Source organism: Protopterus annectens, chromosome 2.part2, assembly GCF_019279795.1.
Source record: "Protopterus annectens isolate FY-2018-M chromosome 2.part2, PAN1.0, whole genome shotgun sequence".
NCBI classification, from domain to species: domain Eukaryota; kingdom Metazoa; phylum Chordata; order Ceratodontiformes; family Protopteridae; genus Protopterus; species Protopterus annectens.
In genome coordinates this window covers 392534399-392557367 of record NC_056730.1, presented here as the reverse complement: position 1 = coordinate 392557367, position 22969 = coordinate 392534399, and the positions used below count along the sequence as shown (strand labels likewise).

General features: G+C 42.8%; 1 protein-coding gene across 1 annotated transcript in view; it reads left to right on the top strand.

The window, feature by feature from the left end:
• LOC122795642 overlaps positions 1-22969 on the top strand; it is a 2207893-nt gene that overhangs the window by 622080 nt on the left and 1562844 nt on the right. The window lies entirely within an intron of this gene.

Below are 22969 nucleotides of genomic sequence, written 5' to 3'. Positions count from 1 at the left end.
CTTACACAGACATGTATATATTTATCTTACTTACATAAATGTGTACATATTTATCTTACTTACATAAACATGTACATATTTATCTTACATATATAAACATGTACATATTTATCTCATTTACATACATGGACCTATCTGAATCTTTGCACATTGAAACAGAATTGTGTGATTTATTTCCTTTAACGTAGGTAAAGTAGGTTTCTGCTGCTTAGAAGGTAGTTTGTTCATTCTTTCATTTCATTTCATTTCATTATGGAACAAATTAATGTATTTGATTTTTATATACTTGTTATGGGGGAACCAGGATACAGTGCTTAAGGCAGTGGGTGCCATCTTCCGGAAAGCTTGTTAGATACAGTAAGTTAATTATTGTGCGGTTATTATGATTCATGAGGGAGTATCAAGAAAAAAGTGTTTCAGCTGTGTCTTCATACATACTTGCTGCATGTGACTTATCTGAAAGAGTGTTTGTGAAAGAAACATTGTTGAAATTTTCTGAAAGTCCAGTGAAGTCGAAGGGAACACACTGATATTGTCACTAGAAGTTCCAAAAGTTAAAGGAGTAGCACCATAAGGAATATAAACTTGCTTATTGTAATTTTATTTTTTTAGTTTATTATTATATTAATGCTTTTTTTTGGATCAAATACTTTTGTAAGATTTTTAAACAAGTAAACAGTCATAATGAAAGAAAAGGCAGTCAAGAAAAAAAGTGATTTGACAAATAACAAATGTATTAAAGTGCTAACAATACATATTCACATGATTCAGTCCAGAAATGCCATTGCCAGTTAAGTATTTTGAAGATGAACATAGAAAGAGCACATTTAGAAATGCCATTGTAAGTTAAGTATTTTGAAGACGAACATAGAAAAGCACATTTAGTAATGAAAATTTACTGAACAAGCCATCTCATCCTGAAATGGACAATGAAAAATACAGTGCAATGATTCAGCTAATATATAGGTTCATAGGTAGGTACTAGGCTATTAGCCCTAGGGCCTATATAAGCATAGCCAAAAAGATACCCTGGCTTTCATCACCCAAGAAAATGATTTTCCTGAGCCCCTGTCGAGCAGAGCCACAGAAGTGATCCCCGGGGTGAATTTCCTATTTCCCATCCAATCAGGAAGATTTGTCTTGGAGTGCTAATGAGGAGCTTTGTTGGATATAGATAGATAGTTTGTTCCAGAGTATGGGAATTCTCTGGAACAGGAATTTATCCCTCCAGCACGTTCTGTTTCTTGTGGTGACAAGGTTTAGGACCCTACAGAGCATGTAGCTCGGAGGGATTGGGATTTTTTTAAGTGGAGCATGCCCAACAGCTCTGGGTTTGACATAGCTTTGTGTATTAGGCAGAGATCGCCTCTGAGTAGGCAATATGTGATGGAGTAAAGCTGGGGTTTTTTGACACGGTCTGCCTAGGGCATCTGTTTGAGGCCAGTAATCCACTTTGTAAAGTATTTCTGCGGCCTTTCCAGTTGTAGATGTCTTGTGAGGTACATACCAAAAGGGGCATTGTACTCTATAATGGGTCTAATGAGTGATGAGTAGAGGGGAACAATTACCTCTTTTTCCTTGGATGAGAAATCTTTTGTGATAAGATGTGCCATGTAGAAAGATTTCCTGAATACTGTGGTAATATGATTATCAAAGGAGAGACTACTGTCCACCTGTGTCCCAAGGTCTCTTATCACACTTTCGATGTTAAGTAGAGCACCGCCTATGTGGTAGTTCATGGGTACAGAGTTTTTACTAAAAAGGATGACAATGCACTTTTTGGTATTGAGCTTGATGCCATGGCTTTGACACCAGGCATCTGTCTCAGTCCGGCCCTTTTGTAGGATGTCCACATCGTTAGGAGTTTCGATTATGGCTCCTAGTTTGCAGTCATCTGCGAACTTCATTAGCCAAAGACCTTCTGTGTTAGCCTGTACTTCAGAGAAGTAGATACCAAACAGGAGAGGACCCAGGACGGAACCCTGTGGTACTCCACTTGTCACTGGTCTGAAGTCGGATTTGGAGTCTGCAACTTTCACAGTGTGGGTTCTGTCAGTGAGCCAGTTGGCAACCCATCTTGTGACATAGGGATTTATACCTAGTTTAGTGAGTTTATCTATAATTCCAGAGTGGGGGATTGTGTCAAAGGTCTTGGCGAGATCTAAATAGGCTGTGTGAACCCCCTTACCCTCATCTACGGCTTTGGTGACTGCTTTAAAGAAGTCTATCAGGTTTAGGAGACATGATTTGCATTTTACAAACCCTAACTGGGTGGGGTCCAGAGTTTGGAGATTAGCAATGTCTTTGTTTATAAGTTCCAAGATGGTACGTTCCATGGCCTTGCAGACCAGGCTCGTCAGGCTAATGGGACGGTGGATCCCCCTTTGTGGAGTGGGATAACCGTCGCTGTATGCCATTCAGTGGGCACAAAGCCTGAGGTGAGGCTATGATTGAGCATGATACTTAGGTGTGGTGCCAATTCATTCTGTAGTTTGTGTAGAATGCAGTCTGGGTTGTTGTCAGGTCCCATGGATGCTGTGTTCTTGGCTTTGGAGAGTGTTATTTGTACCTGTGCAGCCGTGATTACAGGAACTTTGCATTCTTCCGGTATAGAAATGGGCCCTGTAGGGGGGGTAAAGTTAGCACTGTACCTATCTGCCAGGATGTTGGCAATATCAGTTTGTTCTGTATATTTAGTGCCATTGTGCTGTAACTCAGAGCAGATCTGACTGTTGCCATTGAGATTCTTGACATAGCTATAGAATGCTTTGTGGTTGTCTTTAGAAACAGTGACGATTTTCTGTTCGTAACTAGCTTTGGATGATTTTATGAGGGATCTCAGCTTCTTACTGAGGCTGACCAGGGAGTTCCTCCAATCAAGGGATTTTACTCTTTTTTTGCAGCAGTTTCTTTCTTCTGTTGTAGAGTTTGTTTATGGCAGGGGACCACCAGATTGGCTTCCTTTTTCTGGAGGATAGCATCTTGGTTCTGTTAGGGATAGCACGATCCATGCACTTGTGTAAGTGCTTATAAAGTGCATTTGTGTAGGATTCAGCAGTCATACCTCTGTTGTCCGTCTGGATGGGTGTCGTGAAGTTTGCCACTTCTGTCTTAAGAAGTGTGAAGTTGGCTCTGGAGAAATTTTTTACAGTGGTATCCCTAATGGGGGAGTGGGGGCGGGATGTGGATGTCTAGGGTAATTAGCTTGTGGTCTGATCTGACCAACAAGGAATTGACCTCTGGTTTGGAACCCCTAAAAGAAAGAGGCCCAAGTCTATTTTAAAGAAAAATTTTGTTTTTTCTAGTGGTACATCTGGTGAGGATACTTCCTCTAACACAGAAGGTGAACCTGATGAATACTCTAGAGATGGGTTACCTAAGGCCAAAAGGGACAACTTATTACACCCTCCCAATTTAGATACAGACGAGGGGGGCGGAAGCATAAGAAAAGACACATCGAAACAGAGTCTGGAGGCACTTTTGAAAATAATGACAGAACATTAACGCCCAATTTCAATGTCCATAACATTTCTTCTGTTGAATTAACCAATGCACAACTTCAACTTTTGAATAAAGGGCTTAATTTTGTCCCTGGGTTTTTTGTTTCTGAACAATCTTTGGCTCAGGATGTGGTCAATTTTTGTCGAATATTAAATTTGAAAATGTTTTTTGACAATAATACTTGTGATACATCTCATGATTTCAAGTTTAAGAAATCTACATTTAACCCGCCCATGACACATTTAGTGGGGGTGTTCCAAAAAAATGTCCTGCAGGACATACATTGTCATCTTAGGGATTTTCCTATCTCTTATAACAATTTGTCTATTGATGAAATAAATAGTCTGGATGAGCTTGTGAATAATAAAGATCTAGTTATTATTCAAGCTGATAAAGGTGGTGTGGTGGTGGTATTGGATAAGGTCGCTTATGATCAGGAAGCCATGAGGCAATTGGGTGATATAGAATATTATAGACGGATGCCTTTGGATCCCTCACCCCATTTTCAGCGCCAAATTGATCAGTTTTTGACTGAGGCGGTGGAGGAGGGAATTATTACACAATCCATTAAAGAACAACTAATGGTCTCGTCACCCAAGAGACAATATCTTTACCTGTTACCAAAGATCCATAAACATGCAAGCAATCCACCAGGTCGACCCATTGTCTCTGGACATGGGTCGCTTACTGAACCACTGTCTGAATATCTAACCCAATATTTAAAACCATTATTGGGTTTCATTAGAGCTAGAATTCAGGACACCACCCAATTTTTGGACATTATTAATAACACCCAACTTGAATCACATTGGCTATTGTGCACTTTGGATATCACCTCTCTTTACACCAATATTCCACACTGGGCAGGCTTACAAGCACTGGACTATTGGTTGGTTAGATCAGGTTTATACCCACCTGGATTTAATACATTCTTAGTATGTCTTACGGAACATGTTTTGACCAGTAATGTTTTTTATTTTCATAATCAATGTTACTGGCAAACTAAAGGTACTGCTATGGGTGCATCTTTTGCACCCATATATGCAGATATTTTTATGGCATATATAGAAGAAATTATGATTTACGATCATAATCACAATATTTACATGTGTGAGCTGGACATTTGGCGTCGTTATCTGGATGATTGTTGGTTGGTGTGGAAAGCTGATGAATATTATCTTATGGAGTTTCTTGAATATCTTAATAACAATATATGGGGTATTGAATTTAAGCTGACTTATCATACATCTAGGATAGTATTTCTGGATGTTGAAATCAGTAGAAATGAGGACAATACTTTGTCAACTAGGATGTTCAGGAAATTTCCGGAATTCAATTCTGTATTACATGCTACCAGCTTCCACCCACAACATATCATCCAGAACATACCCAAATCTCAGTTCCTTAGAGCCAGAAGAATTTGTTCTAACCAACAGTCTTTTTTTGAGGCCCGTGATGATCTGACTCATAGATTCATCCAGAGGGGCTATCGTCCAGGCATTGTACATGCAGCCAAAAGATGGGCATCTAACACAAATAGAGAGGACTTACTATCATACAGGGACAAGAATAAAAATTCTAACACACAGCCCTTACGTCTGGTGACCACCTATGGACGTAATACACAGGGCTTCATCAACATCATACATAGACATTGGAATTTGCTTAAGGCTGATCATAAATTGAACTCTTTTCTTCCAGATAGATGTTCTTTTTCATTCAGAAGAGGACAGACTATTGGTTCTAAATTTAGTCATTACAAGAAGGTGGGTTTTGACTCCTCTGCTTCTATTCAGTTGTCCCTGACAGGCAAACCCATTGTGGGGTGCATTCCTTGTGGACATTGCTCTTTTTGTACTCGTGTCTCAAACACCAGGGAATTTAGCAGCAAAAACACCTCAGAGGTCTTTGACATCAAATTTTGGGCTAATTGCAACACTGGGTGGGTCATCTATTTGGTGACCTGTAACTGTTCTGCATTTTATGTTGGACAGACATCTAGGGCTTTTCGCCTTAGAATTTGTGAACATTTGAGTGACATCAAAAACAAACATAATAGCAATGCACTCTATAAACACAGTTTAAAACATGCATCAGCTTCTTTTAAATTTGTCATTATTGATTGTATTAAGGGGAAATGCAAAGACAAACAATATTGGCATGAAATACTTAGCTCCAAGGAAAGAAAATGGATTGTAAAACTTGGAGCTTTGTTCTCACGTGGTCTCAATGACCAATTTTGAATGCAGATCTCTGATTGGTTTCTATGTTTGGTTTATCCTATATATACTATTGTACTGTTGCTTTGACTTCTTATTGCTTGTATTTCACTGAAGAAGGCTCTGAGGAGCCGAAACCGGTTTGATGTCTTTGTGATTGTTTTTTCAAACATCTCAGACATAGGGGGATTTGTTCTCCCTATGTGAATAAACTGTTTGGTTTATTTGTGGCATTTGCCAACACTTGCTGGCTTTTTTCGTTTTTTTGGAACACCGGTTGCCCATGTTGGTATTGACCACAATAGTTAAAGGCTAGCTGGTCAGAGCGGCCAGAATGGTGTCGAGAGATAGTGACTCTTTGGACGAATGTCTTTTTATTCGAGATCTTTTTTTGAATAGGGGTTATCCTAACAGTTTGATTGCTGAAATGTGTAAAGAGGTATGTTCCAAGAGGGAGAATGGATTATATTTACCTATTCTCAGCCATTTTACCGCAGAACAGGTCTTGCCAGTAGAGAACATCCATACTAATAGTATCTACTCCTGCAGTTTTATTACCACCTACAATGTGGATGCGGGAGATATTGTTTCCATCATCAAGAAGAATTGGTGTTTACTCATTCCAGAGAACCAGGGTTCCTCCCAGTTCGGAACTTATCCCAAAGTAACCTTTAGGAGAGGTCTCAACCTGAAGAATATCTTAGAGATGAAACCCAAGTCTTTTAATGCTAGAGCTGGAATGTTCAAATGTAATATGTGCAAATATTGCCGTTTTGTCAAAGCAGGTACCCACTTTACAATCAGAGAAACCAAATATAACATCAGGGGGAGATTTAATTGTTCCAGTGCACATGTGGTCTACTTGGCCAAGTGCTCTTTATGTCCTGTGTTTTATGTAGGCAAAACGGACCGGAGGTTACATGAGCGCCTATATGAACACTTATATGCCATCAAGAAAGAAAAAATGGACAATGCACTGGCCAAGCACATTAAAGAGTACCCTGAACATGAATTCAACTTCACAGTTATAGACCAGATGGCTTCGGACAATGGGGGGGCCTGAATCGTTGATGTTGGAACTTAAGGAACTGGTTTGGCAGTTAAAACTGGAAGCATACCATTTTCCAGGCTTAAACAGTATGCTGTCCATCACTAGTGCATGAAATTGAGAAGTTTGGAGAGGTAGAACTTCTTCAGAAGTTTTACCTTGTTTATCATGATTATATAATTTAATATAGTCAATGGTAATATAACACAATATAAGTATGGATTTAATTTATTTGTGAATGTAGTTAGTTTGCCTTGGTATTCCACTGAGGCTACTTTTAAAAGGAGTGTGTTAATTATTAATAGTTTTGCGAATATGCAGTTAATCTGTATTGGGTTATATTTAATACCGTTTGAGCGTTGCTTTATATGGTAGAGGCTGTTTGGCTCGCCAGCATTTAATGGTGATTTTCTTTATTTCAATTGGTATGAAGTAGGTTTATGACATCAGGTTTAACCTAAATTTTAATTTCTGTTTGAAGGAGAGCGTGTTGATCTCATGTGATTTTAGTGTGGTATTTAAACAAGCCACGTTTAGTGGCGCGATATTTAAACATTCTGAGGAAGTTGGTGAAGAGTCACCAACGAAAAGCTATATTTGTTTGTGACTTAAATAAATCAACGTTTTTAGCGTACTGGCTTTACTTTGGATTTTTTTAACTATTGGAGTCCCATAAAAGAAGACAGGCCCCAGGATTCATGAAGCTCGGCGCAAGAACATCAATAGGCTTGCGCCGACCATGCGGCATAGAGATGGCGCAGTAGCGCCATATACATATTAATGAAGGCGTGCTGCCGCCACATCTACTTGCATAGGAAACGTGCCGCGAGTGCATGGGGCGTGTCCAAGCGTGGACATGTCGGCTTTTTACATGCAAACTAAAATGCTGAATAGTACAGCCTGCCTCTAATAGTAATCACACCTGTCAGTGTCCGTGGATATGCAAAGCATGCAAGACGGTTTTGCGAACACAAAAATAAGAAACAAACACAAATGCACGTAGCAGAATATTGAGTCCAAATCCCTCGAACAAATGATATTTAAAACCCTGTGACTGTATTCAGTTGTAGTGTCGATAGTTATACCAAGTGGAAGTGAAACGCATTGTGTTAGTAATCCGCCAATAGCTAAGTCTAGCCCAATGGTCAGGGTTATCACCTGTCCCACATTGTGAGGGACAGTCCCCCTCTGGGCAGTTGTGTCCATACCAAAACTATTATAAATGTAAAATATCCTGCGATCGTAGGACATAATTATGTCCCACATCTTATGTAATAGTCACATACACTAGTTATTTCCGTGTGTAAAATATCTACATGTTACAAGAAACAGAATAAGCAAGTAAATGAAACAGAAGAAGCAGCTAAACTGCTACAACAGTAAGGTTACATTTAGGCATAAAACAAAAGTACTATCTGTTGTACTGACCGTGGGTATGTGTTGCCCTGAAAAATCAGGTGTGTCCTGACTATATTCCATCCTAGCCATATAAAAAGGTGGCAACCCCACCAGTGGTCAGAGCATTCACACAATAACTGGCCAGCCTCTTAATTCCCCCTAAAACCAGTGACCTTTGGAGGAAAGGTGGTGAATTACACTGAATGAATAATGACAATAATTAAGATTAACAGACGTCTTTTACTTCAGAAAATAAGTATTAATACATATGCTCTGATTCCGTCAATGTTTCAAGTTAATAGTACTAATATTTTAAAAGTGTCCGTGATTGTCCCTGATTTGTCCTTGCCTTGTCCCTGTTACTGTTGAAATTAGTCCCTGAGTGGTTGAGAGGTCCGTACACATATGTACACCAACCAACTGTCACATTTGTTGCCAGTACTGTTGACTACCTGTAGTGAAGTCATGTAGCCTAGCTACCATCCATGCGGAATGTACCACGGATGGTGTAGTGGTCAAACCGGTGACTAAGGTGTGTCTGTTTCTGGGTCCAAGCCATGCAAGGGCTGCTAATTTTATGTGATACCCAGAATAATGTCCGCAGGATATAGGGAGATAAAGCCACGTACAAGCAGACGTAAGCGGGGATGCGCGGTGGACATTCAACAGTATGGGAAATGTAAATAGGTATGTAGGTGTATATTTATGTGTAGGTACAGACAGATATATATATATATATATATATATATATATATATATATATATATATATAAACGGTTTACTATCAAAAGGTCGATTGCCACTCCATCGAACGTCGGATGGTCGACATCGGAAGGTCGGATATATCGAATGTTGAAGTCGAAATATCAATCTAGGAACGGTATTACCATGGGTTGAGGTAGGAGTACGTATTAGTCGTACCTACGAACTTCTCCCCTACCTCGACCCATGGTGGAACCCATTTCGAGATTGGTTTCGATAAAACGGTTCGGCCTTCCGGTGTCGACCATCCGACGGTCGATAGAGTGGCAATCGACCATTTGATAGTAAACCTATATAAACATGGTCACAATAAAGCAGTCGTAACGAATATGAAGGGAAACACCAGCGGAACCCCCCCACTCCGTATTATGTAGTGCCGACATATCAAGCTGGTCAGAGGTGAGCAAACCCCTGCGTCTGTAATTACAGGTAGAGAGGTAACATTGGGACTAACTCTGTCCACGTGCTAATTCTGACTTTCAAACGGGTAGAGGGCTGTTCTGGTCTCCAGTCTGCCAAGCCTAAACCCGGATGACCACATGAACACCCTGACAATCAAACATACATATGTGCCAGGACTATAAGCTATGGCGTTCTGAATATCCTCAGAGTGAGTAAACATGCAGCACAGGTCCAGAGCAGTAGGGAATAGGGAATGGTGCATGTGTAGTACTGCGGTTTTCCCAGCAGGAGAATGGACGCCTGCTGTGTAAGTGAAGTGTTGAGGTGTGTGTTCGGGTAACTATGAACCATGGGTATACATTTAAATGAAGCAGAACAGCAACAGTGTAGTGGTTAGAGCATCTGCCTAACGTAAAGGCATTCCCAGTTCAAGTTCGACTATAGCACATATCATTATCCTTGTGGAATGAATGTCGCGGTGCTGTAAAGCCAACATTTAAACATGTAAAGGTGAATGTGTGTTTCGCATGGGGCCATTAACCAGATTCCTTCAATCAAAGTGGTACTGTCATAATAAATAAGGCACATGTAAGCACAAATAAGCGGCAGTAAACATATGTAACTCTCACAGTAAGCATAGGCGAGTGTGCCTGCGTGGGTGTAAGCAGCTCTCAGCATAGTAAATTTGTATGTTTTTATGTACAGATGTAATTTATATACATATATATATAAAAAAAAATATATATATATATATATATATATTTATACACACACACACACACACACATATATATATATATATATATATATATATATATATATATATATATGTGTGCGTGTGTATAGATATATATCCACAGACATGAAATATATATATATATATATATATATATATATATATATATATATATCTATCTATATATATATATATATATCTATATATGAAGAATGAAAGCCGTAAGAATAAAGCATACACAAGGGTTGTGAAGGGAATCGAGAGCAACTAAGGTATTATATAGTGCTTGCAACGTATGTCAGATAAAGCTGCCCAAGAGTGAGCAGAGCACCGCTATTCACACCACAGGCAGAGTTCTACCAGTGGGCATAACATCGTTGAACTGCTACGTCTACATTACACACAGATGGAATGTAGTCCGTGTTGGGACCACCTACACTTGTAAACCGCAAATGGCCATAATCCATAACACCAGGAAAGGCACATATGTGCAAATATAAATGGCGGGAGACCCTGTGAATACACGAGGCGGGACAAAATGTGTGTAGGGCCCCAAATGCTCTGAAGAGGACAATGTGTAAAGGTGTGTCATGGCTGCAATATCAAGTTGATAATGGCTGTTACACATGGAAATTCAACATGAGTTGGGTGGAGGAACTATGGGTATGGGATTATGGATCCAGGAGTGCCAGGGTTGGTTGGGCAGGTTCCATTGGACTGCCCCGTGTAGGTCAGCTAGTACGTTGTTGTGTCTTTTGGCTTTTCCCGGTTAGGGGTCGCCACAGCGGAACTCCGGTCCGCTAATGATTGGCAGTAGATTTTTACATGCCGAGTTGCCGGCCCTGAAGCACAACCTTCAATGAAGGTACGCCCATTCATGCATGTCTCCACACAGAAGAAGCTCTAGCTGGGAATCGAACAGGCGACAACACTACTGCAGCATCACCACCGCAGTATGCATATGCACATGCAGACAACAATATGTTGAAGTACATTCTCTGTAACACATGCACTCCATTTATTGACATAAATAATATGAATGTGCACAGACAAACAAAGACAGTAACTGGAATAATAGGCTGTGCAGACGAGGTACAGGTCAAATGACCATCGGTAATCCGTACATGAAATATTGCGACATCTGTCCACTGTATAACGTGCTAAATACCGATTGCAAGATAACCGGAGTGAAGTGTTGGTGTCATAATGACTAAGGTAATAGTATGCTGGTGAAGCATATATAAAACCCAATACGCATGTGTAAGTGCGTATGAATGGGAAATGTATTGGTCAACGGACACACAGATGTATATATATTCATATATATATATATATATATATATATATATATATATATATATATATATATATATATATATATATATGTATATATATATATATATATATATATATATATATATATATATATATATATATATATATATATATATATATAATATATACACACACATATATATATATATATATATATATATATATACACACACGCACACACAAATATATATAAATACATAATACATAATATATATATATGTTACAGTAAATATACACATGTACATACCTAGGTTACATTACAGCAATTAGGGGTAACATATGTTCAGACTGGGCATATGTTAGTGGGAGGTCCAATAAACAAACGTCTACCTCCCACCCACCCCAGCTAGGCCAGTGAGACATACAGACACGCAATAAAGGTAAATACACCGCTGCTTTCCAGACCACCAGCAGGAAACTACCAGTGGGAGAGATCTGCAAGGTCTACACTTTAAACATGGATCACGGGGTCCCTTGTGGGACACCAAAAATTCGCCTTGTAGGCAAACCTGTGATGATTGACGCAACCAGGATGTGGCTGTATACGGAACGGTAGGTTGTGCAAGTCTGATAACACATGGGTTGAAAAAAAGTATGACGTGTCCTGACACGGGGAGAGTGGGCAGTGTGTAGGGGTGTGTTCATACCCCAGCTGTGCTCACAGTAAGGATGAGTGCTGTAGAGGGGTGTCAGGTAGGGGAATCATGGGTATGCAATCATGGGCCTAAGTTTGCAGGTGTTGGTTGACAGAGACGTATTAGGCCCGCCTCGTGGAAGTAATTAATATTCCTATGTGGGTATAGCAGACGTCCATACCTCCCAAACCTTAAGAGCACATCTACTGGATAGTCCGTAAATCACTGGGGGTACACATAGGGACTATATCAGTGAACTGTACCTGATTATCATGGACGTCCGTGATTATGAATCAGAATCTAACACAGTCCCAACTAAACCCTTCTAGAACTACTGATATTAGGTGGGCATGTGGCGGAATACACGTAATAAGTAATGACAACATGTATGAGTCATAAATAGCATGTACCTCGACAAATGTGCCCGCAAACAAATAACCGTCGTTTGCAAGTGTTGGTAGTAACACCCTGCGCACACAGCTAATGTGAATTACCAATACACCATGGCAAATATACAAGACAATAGACAGTACCACACACATACCATACAGCACAGTCATCCAACAGTATAGCAATGTACCAGCAGATATGTCCGGGACCACTGATGTTTGCAGACCTGGCCTTCTTGTGTTTACGTGTGTGAGCATGCCCAGTATGACCATTCCACATGTTGTCGACTGACATTGCCATCATATCTTCATGTGTTTGAGCAAACCCAGTATGGCCAACTGTATCGCATGTGTTACATGTCCAGGTAGTCTGTACTGTGGTGCCGACCTCTGCGTTGTACACTGACAGGTGGCATGCTGTGTCTGCAGGGTATCCATCAGTCATGTGGCATTGACTGTTGCTGCATTTCTGCACAGCGTGGGGGGACATCCGACTGTATCCACATTCCTACACAGCACCGGGGGGGGGCGCACCTGACTGTTGCTATATGTGTACGTTGGAAGGGGGGCACACCTGACACTTGTACACTTTTGCTACTACTGTACTGGTATGTCAGGTACTTCATTTCAGTGTGTAGACCTACCTATTGTGCTGGCTAGTGGCATACCAGTGTACTCCAGATCTTAGCTTTAATTACCAACATATTAGTTTCAGATGTCCTAGCCTTCACAACCTACATCCAACTGCCTGGCCTGCTGTAGTCTCTCTGTGTGGGTCTGTGGGGGGGGTCATCCATAGGGCATATCCAGTGGCCATAGTACAGCATTTGTCTGTGTTGGTCTACACCTATCCAGCTGGTTGAGACTTGTGTGGGCTGTATGGACATACATGATGCTCAGCCCATTACTCACAGTGGGTTATGACACCCTGTGTACTACTAGCTACTATGGTGACCCCGTATGTGCTACAGATGTCATGGTGCCACTCTGGACGTCTACTGTCTGCTGCCTTAACATTCGGCCACCAAATTCCCTTGCATGCTTACATCCATACCATAGCTACAGGTACCAACACATTCTAATACAACTGCCAATTCGTAGGTTGATTGACTTACCTTGAGGGTGTGCCAGACCTGAGGATGGTGCTGGAGGGCTGCCTATGTTGGAAGCACATAGTGCACTTCCTATACATGGCTGAGCGCAGGCAGTGTCATGTTTGGCATCCCTTTTACTGTCTGTGCGAGTCAGAGAGGGTGACATTCCCAGGGTCCCTACTGTGTTAGTGCATATGCTATGCGTTGCCTCTTTGCCAAGGCCAGGTCATACTGGGTACGCCTCCTTCCGCCTATTGGGTCTGGCTCAGGTTGTTCCTTCTCTGAGTCACTTTGTGCCTGTACAGGCCTTGGCATTGGTGGGTGGGCTGTGTGACCCTGCCCCATGCTGTTTCTGCTGCAGCTGTTGCCGCAGGATCATATTGTGTAGCATAGCACATACCATAACAATTTGGGTGCATATAGCTGGTGAATAATGCAAGGCTCCACCGGATGTGTCCAGACACCGGAAACATGACCTGAGCATCCCAAACACATGCTCTATTATATGTCTTTCCTGTGCGTGTGCCTCATTATGGCATTGTTGTTAAGGTGTGTGTGCATTTCTGATGGATGTCATCAGCCACAGCTCCAGTGGGTACCCAGCAACTGCCACTAGGTGACCGTAGGGGATGTCCATATTGGCAAAGCTGTGGTACAGCTGCGTCAGATGCCATATGTCGGAATCGTCATAGCTTCCAGGCCAGCACACACATTCAGTATAATGCTCTGGGCATCGCATATGACCTGGCAGTTGATGGAGGGGATGCCCCTGCGGTTAATATAGGCCCTACCTTGCTCATCGGGTGGTGCTTTGATGCGTACGTGCATGCAGGCTGTAGCACCCACTACCCCAGGGTAGTCTGCCATTTGGTGGAAGAGACACATATTGCTGGTCAACACCTCACGTGTGTTGAGGAAATGTACGTGCTCATTGGCATGTGGTGACATGGCATCCAGGAACTGGTGGAATACCCTGGATGCAGATGCCTGTGAGATTCCCATGATATTCCCAGTTGTGCTTTGGGAGATACCTGTGGCTAGTATACCTAGGCCTACACATACCTTGGTATCCACTGGGATGGGTTCCCCTCGGCCTGTTCGATGTGTTAAGTGTGGCCGGCACAGCCCAACAGTCTGCTGTAGGAGGTCTCTGTCCACCCCATAGCGCTCCACTATCTCCAGCTCATGTAGCCCCTGGTAGGTTACCCTGGGTCTGTACAGTCTTCTCTGTCACCTCACTGAGGGTTGTTCAGCAGCATTCACATCCTTGCCACCCTCAGCCTCCTGCACATGTTGATCTATGTTGCCTGCTGCAGCACTTCTCATTTCGTAGAATTGTTTGTTAAAATTTCCCAGCATGTATACACCGGTGGTGTAGAGTGTGGAAAAAAATGAGGGGGTGGTGCTTGCCCACTTTATTGTAGTGTTCTGGGCCGGGCTGGTCTGCTGGGTCTGTAATCTGCTGATTCTGATAAATATCACCTGTTTGCCCAGCTTGTTCACCTTGACTACTCTCCTACTGCAGTTGTCCCTCCCAATTGCACTAGACAGGTATAGACACACCCCTAGCTTAGGTGTGCTAAGCTAGGAGCAATCCCGAGACACAGGGCTCCAATCTATGTACAGTATGCCTGACAACCCCCCCATGCTTTCACCTATATTCGAGTCCTGCACCCGGCTATCTATAAACATACACTCTTGGGACCTGCATCACACCCTGGGGATAAGTGGGATTCACTATTTTCCACCTCGTTTGCATAGTATTGTCTTCTAATGCATAGTTACATGACCCATACTGAGCCTCCCCAGAAATAACCACTGCTTACTGTCGCACAGACCCGCACACAACTGGTTAAAAGTGCCTTACTATCACCGTATTCAATGTCCCTTGTTCTTCCCAGCAACAAAACAACTGGCCTCTGCACGGCTTGAAACCAGGACCCTGCACACCACAGACGATGTGCTTTACCACTAAGCCATGGCAGATATATATACATCTGAGGTTATCATGTACAGATCATCCAGCACAGGCATTCAACAGTATAGGACATGTATTCCATCATGAAGATTTATGTGTGCTAATGTCCACATATATATATAAATATATATATAAATAGATATATATATATATATATATACATATACACACACATACGTAGATATAGAATATATATCTCAACAACGGACCATGTGACACCAAAGCATTAGACAAGAATGAAAAGGAAACCACATGTGCCTCCTGCATTATGTACTGGTGTTATAATATCAAGGCAAGTGTGTTTCTGTGCGTTACACGGGTTCAGACTGTATTAAGGGTAAGCTTAGGGCTGCTGACATTACTCACCAGACGTATTGCCGAATGTATGTGTATGTCTTGCCAACCCAGTCTCTTGGCCGATTGTGACATTTATGGCCACTATATAGGAAAACAACAAAACATGCTCCTCAACACATCCAGTAGCTAGCCACTCAGACACCAACACATAGGATATGACTGCCAAACACACACACCTGTCATGCCTTGGAATAGAACACCTACCTGTCTATTCTATCACACTACAGTATTACACAGTTACAGAACGCGCTACCGAGATTAATGGGACACAGCACTCCCAGATGTGTACTTCCAGGTGGGTGACATCATCAGCACTGGCAAAGATGGCATTAGGGATTGTATGGAGTGTGAGCATGTTAAATCATTGTTCTGTCCCCAGACAGACAGAGACACACACACACACACACACACACACACACACACACACACACACACACACACACACACACACACACACACACAAAGTTGGCATGGCTGGGATTAGAACACCGACCTAACTACCTTATCACACTACAGCATTACGCAGTTACAGAATGCGCTACCGAGATTACTGGGACACAGCACTCCCAGAGGTGTATTTGTAGATGGGTGACATCATCGGCCTTGCTAACGTTGGGTATAAGAAATGTATGGAGTGTGAGAAGTATAAAGGTATTACTCAGTCCTCAGGCAAACGGGGAGACACACACACACACACACACACACACACACACACACACACACACACACACATGGCAAGTGTGGGAGTAGAACACCGACCTAACTACTTTATTACACTACAGCATTACGCAGTTACAGAATGCGCTACCGAGATTACTGGGACACAGCACTCCCAGAGGTGTATTTGTAGATGGGTGACATCATCGGCCTTGCTAACGTTGGGTATAAGAAATGTATGGAGTGTGAGCAGTATAAAGGTATTACTCAGTCCTCAGGCAAACGGGGAGAGACACACACACACACACACACACACACACACACACACACACACACACTCACTCCAAGTGTGGGACTAGAACACCAACCTAACTACTTTATTACACTACAGCATTGCGCAGTTACAGAACGCGCTACCGAGATTACTGAGACACAGTACTCCCAGAGGTGTATTTGTAGATGGGTGACATCATCGGCCTTGCTAACTGTTGGTATAAGAAATGTATGGTGTGTGAGCAGTATAAAGGTATTACTCAGATGTTCATCGTGTTTCACTGTTGCAGTCATGACTGTAGGGTTCTCCCCTGCCGGCAGGCAGTCCTCGGTTGGCCAGAATCCCAAAGTCTGGGTCCGGCGTCGGCTGTTCAACCATGCTCCCTGATGTCAGAGCACCAGGAGTACAAAGCTGACAGCCGACGCCATCTTCTCGAGTCTTTCTTGCCGTGCGGTGATAGCAGTTCGCAAGTGCACACACACACACAGACACACACACTCACACACACACACACACACACACACACACACACACACACACACACACACACACACACACACACACACTCACTCCAAGTGTGGGACTAGAACACCAACCTAACTACTTTATTACACTACAGCATTGCACAGTTACAGAACGCGCTACCGAGATTACTGAGACACAGTACTCCCAGAGGTGTATTTGTAGATGGGTGACATCATCGGCCTTGCTAACTGTTGGTATAAGAAATGTATGGTGTGTGAGCAGTATAAAGGTATTACTCAGATGTTCATCGTGTTTCACTGTTGCAGTCATGACTGTAGGGTTCTCCCCTGCCGGCAGGCAGTCCTCGTTCGGCCAGAATCCCAAAGTCTGGGTCCGGCGTCGGCTGTTCAACCATGCTCCCTGATGTCAGAGCACCAGGAGTACAAAGCTGACAGCCGACGCCATCTTCTCGAGTCTTTCTTGCCGTGCGGTGATAGCAGTTCGCAAGTGCCGGTCGGCTGACTCCTGATGATTTTTTCTGATAAACTTCAGTCCGAAGACTTTCTTCTCCACTCAAAGCTGAGTACCCCGTTGGGGAAACATTTTCTTGCTCCAGTCCGATGTCAGAAAAAGTTAATAATTGTATTTCATGTGGGAAGCAAATACCTCATAAGGATTTTCATTCTTACTGTATTCCTTGCTTAGGCCCTGACCACGACGTAGCTAGTTGTCGGTTTTGTGCTAGATTCAATCAACGTACAATTAAACAAAGGTACGGTTTTGCTTTTCATTACTTCGGTAGGCACTTTAACTTTAACTACAAAATGTTGTCTGATACGGTTCCGGCTACTGGAGTTCACAAACGTCGCAAGGATAAAGACAGGCCTCCGAGGTCCAAATCTGACGATAGTGCACAAGCGGAGCCAGCTTCAGGTTCGGCCGTCATCAGTGAGGAGCTTTTGCAGCCCCTGTCGTCAGCCATTTCAGAACCGATGGCCAAAACGGACTCTCATGAGGAGCCAACCAGGCCTTTGAATATTTCTATTGCAGGACCTTCGGACAATGCTCCTTCGGATGGGTCTGGAGCCGCTGTGAAGGTACCAGCTTCCGAAGGGGTTTTCAGGCCTACTCAGCTTCTAATAAAGGCAAAGCCAAAGACAAAGGCAAAGACTCCTTCTGAATCAAAGACTGCAACACAGGCCTCTTCTGAACCGGCTCCAAAGTCACAGAAACAGTTACTCAAGATGGCGGAGGATTTACTTACTATGATTAGGGGTTCACATCCCCCTCCAGATAAAAGGCCAAGGCAGGATGTTTATTATTATTCCTCTGATCAGGCTTCTGTTTCTTCAGTTGCTTCTTCTGATCAGGAATATTCTTTCCCTCCTTAAGAGGATTCTGATGCTGAGGAATCCATTCCTTCAGCTTCTCCCCCTGAGGATTTCTCTTTTGGGGAAACTTTACATGAAATGAGGGAACATTTCCACTGGGAAGGACAGGAGTATTCGGAATCTAAGAAAAAACTAAGGGATTTTCTTCTTCTCCCCCAACATAGACCCCTGGCTATCCCTCCTGTTTTGGATATTGTGGATGATGATTTTTCGGAGGCTAACTTGACCCCTGACTCTTTTCCTCCTGCTCCTGTTAAGCCTGATAGATATTACAGGGTTCCTGATTCCCACCAGTTTTTATACAAGAACCCTTCTGCTGACCCTGAAACCATTTCTCAGGGTCCTAAGGGAGTTAAGGCCGCTTCTGGCAAAAACCCCATTCCCACTGAAAAGGATTCTAGATCTTTAGAAAGATGGGGCAAAAAAGTGTACACTTCTGCTACTTTATCCATTAGGGCTTTAAACTGTCAGTTTCATATGCTGAAATACCAGCAATTTCTCTTGTCTGTTTTAAAACAAAAGCTTACTTCCATTTCTGCCTGTGCAGATGATAAGGAATTACATGACTTATTGCATGCCACTGAACAAGTTGGGAAGCATGGTTTACACTGTGGATTTGATGCCTTGGAGGCTTCTTGTAGGGCTGCTGCCTCTGGCACAGTTATTAGAAGGCATGCATGGCTAAAGGAACAAAATTTGCCAGAACAAGTAAAAGCTAAATTATTGGATGCTCCTGTTCAGCATAATGTTTTGTTTGGAACAAAAGCTGAAGAGGTGATTAAAAAGATGGAGGATAAGGCAAAATCCATGCAAACAATTAAAGATTTCTTACAAGTACAGCCACCAAGATTTAGCAGGAATTGGCCTTCTAAAAATTGGTCCTTTCCCACTTCAGACAGGCCTCAGAGGGGTAGATATAGACGCTCCCGAGGAAGGCCTCAAACACATGATTCTTATAGACCAAGACAGTGGACTGCTTCCACCCCTAGGGGAGGAGAGGACAGGTCACAAACTCATAGGAAACAAACTCAATGAATCCCTCTGTTGGGCTGCAGGAACTTCTTGCCTGGAAGCCCCCCTCGGAGGAAAACTCTCTCTTTTTTATCAAAATTGGACTCGTATAACCCAAGACAAGTGGGTTCTGGATGTGGTTTCAAGAGGTTACAAATTCCATTTTCATACCCTGCCAAGGCCAAGCGGATGGCCAGACCTTCCAAAACATCAATGGACAGAGGCCTTAAACCAGGTGGAAGCTCTTTTAGCTATGAAAGCCATAGAACTGGTTCCACTTTCAGAGATGGGACAAGGTTTTTACTCAAGGCTTTTTCTAGTCCCCAGGAAGCAAAACTCATGGAGACCCATTCTGGATCTGTCAGTCTTGAACATCTTTCTAGAGATTCCAAAATTCAAGATGCTTACCCTACAGCAGCTACTTCCAATGCTGTCCAAAGATGCATGGATGGTAACTTTGGATTTAAAGGAGGCATATTTGCACATTCCCATCAGGCAGGAATGCAGAAAATACCTCAGGTTCAAGGCCGGATCGAGGCACTTTCAATTCTCTGCGCTGCCCTTTGGATTGTCTACCACACCCAGGGTCTTCACCAAATGCCTGGCTCCAGTAGTAGCTTACTGCAGACTCAAGGGAATTCAAATTTACCCTTATCTGGACGATTGTCTAATTCAGGCAGACAGCAAGGATGTCTTACTCCAACATCTAGAATTTGTTCAGAACCTCCTCAAGTTCCTGGGATTCTCTGTAAACATAAAAAAGTCAAATTTGACACCCTCACAACAGATAACTTTTCTGGGTGCTCTTCTAAACACCACAACCCAGATGGCATTTCTGACATCCGAAAAACAATTACAGCTGGCTTCAACTTTCAAAACCTTGGCAACTTTAACTCAGCTATCTGCAAGGAGATTCCTGCAGACTTTGGGTTACATGGCCTCCTGCATCCTTCTCGTACCATATGCAAGACTACACATGACGAAAATACAGTGGTACCTAAAAAGTGTATGGTCTCAGCATTGCCACAGTTTAGACATACTGATCTCCGTCCTTCCTTGTCTTCAAAAGGAATTCCTTTGGTGGTCCAGGGCATGTACTCTAAACAAAGGGAAACCCTTCTGTCTGCCTCCTGCCACTCAGATTCTTACCACGGACGCCTCGGATTATGCTTGAGGAGCCCATTTTCAGGGCAACTGTCTGCAGGGCCTTTGGACAAAGGACCAGAAGCACCTGCATATCAATTTAAAGGAAATATTAGCCATTCAGAAAGCTCTAATGGCCTTCAGGATTCTACTACAACCAGGACAACTACTAATACGGACAGACAACACCACAGTTATGTGGTACATAAACAAGCAAGGGGGATCTCATTCCTACCCCCTTTGCAGACTAGCCATGGATCTATGGAACACAGCTCTAGCTTGCAATCTGGACCTTCAAGCTCAGTTTCTACCAGGGAAGCAAAACTTCCTTGCAGACAGTCTGAGCAGAAACCTTTTGGATCCACACGAGTGGATGCTGGACAACGAAATATTCAGGATGATAACAGCAGTGTGGGGATGTCCTCACATAGACCTCTTTGCATCCCATCTCAATCATCAACTACAGAATTTTTGCACCAGGACTTTCCACAAAGAAGCTTGGAAAGTGGATGCCCTATCATTCAGTTGGAGAAACCTCTCGGGATATGCTTTTCCACCTCTTTCTCTTCTTCCACGGGTATTATTAAAGATAAAACAGGACAAGCCCAAGATGATAATCTTGCTGGCCCCAAATTGGCCTCGACAGTTTTGGTACCCAACTCTAAAAAACCTATGTTTGGAGCCCCCTTGGGTTTTACCTCAGTCTCTGAACCTTCTGTCCCAACATCAGGGTCAGGTTCTACACTCCCATGTCAGAACTCTCAGCCTGGCGGCCTGGTTAATCCAGGGCCTTAGATTTCTTCTTTCCTACCCAAGCAGGTTATGGATGTCATTTTAGAAGCCAGACGTCCTAGCACTAGAAAATCTTATGCAGGAAAATGGAAAAGATTTTGTTCCTGGATGCAGGCTCAGGATTCTGATCCTCTTCTTCCGAACATTCTTTTAATTTTACTTTACTTGACAGATCTCTTACATAAGGGTCTCTCTTTCTCTTCCATTAAGATACATGCCTCTGCTATTTCCACTCATTATAATACAGACCCTCCAATCTTTTCCCACCAGTTCATGAGACAGTTTCTTAGAGGAGCTAAGAACTTAAGACCTCCTAGATCTCCTCCCATTCCTGCTTGGGATCTCAACTATGTTTTGGAAAAACTAACCTTGCCTCCTTTTGAGCGTGCTGCTTCTTCTGACATCAAGTTTTTATCTTGGAAGACAGCCATCCTGTTAGCCCTAACCTCTGCCAGGAGAGTTTCAGAGTTACAAGCTCTTATGGCTGTGGAACCTTATATTATTTTTCATCAAGACAGGGTGTCTTTGAGGACTAATCCTACCTTCATGCCTAAGGTGGTTTCCAAAGTGGCTTTAAATCAAACTATCCACTTGCCAACTTTTTTCCCCACTTCTCAAAATAAAGGGGAAAGGATCTTACATTCCTTGGATGTACACAGACAACTACGTATTTACCTGGACAGAACCAAGGACATCAGAAAAATCAGAACAATTGTTTGTTTCTTATGCTTCAAGTTCCCAAGGTAAAGCCATTTCAAAACAGACCATTTCTAAATGGATTGCTCATGGAATCAGATTTTGTTATTCACACCACGGAAAGCAAATCCCAGGGAGTATACGGACTCATTCCACCAGAGCTGCTGCTACTTCTGCGGCCTTCCTCAGGGGAGTTCCTACCAAAGACATTTTGGAAGCTGCAACTTGGAGTTCAGTGCATACTTTTTCTAAGCACTACAATCCACCTCTCTACTCTAAGTCTAGGGCAGGCTTTGCCTCTGCAGTCTTGCAGGGCCTTTTAGCCACCCCTTCTACTTTATGACCACCTCCCTTTCATTCTGCTTTGGGATTCTACCCTACAGTCATGACTGCAACAGTGAAACACGATGAACATAGTACAGTTGTGTACACCTACCATAAATGTAGATGTTCGAGTATCTTCACTGTTGCAGTCTGGGTTTCCCTCCTGTCCCCTCTTATTTTTACTTTTGTGTGGTTCCTTTTTTCACCATTCTTCTGAGGTGTATTTGCAAAGGATATGGGACCTTTCTCATTTTGGGACTCCTGCCATCTGGGGCAAGAAAAACTGGAGAAGATGGCGTCGGCTGTCAGCTTTGTACTCCTGGCGCTCTGACGTCAGGGAGCATGGTTGAACAGCCGACGCC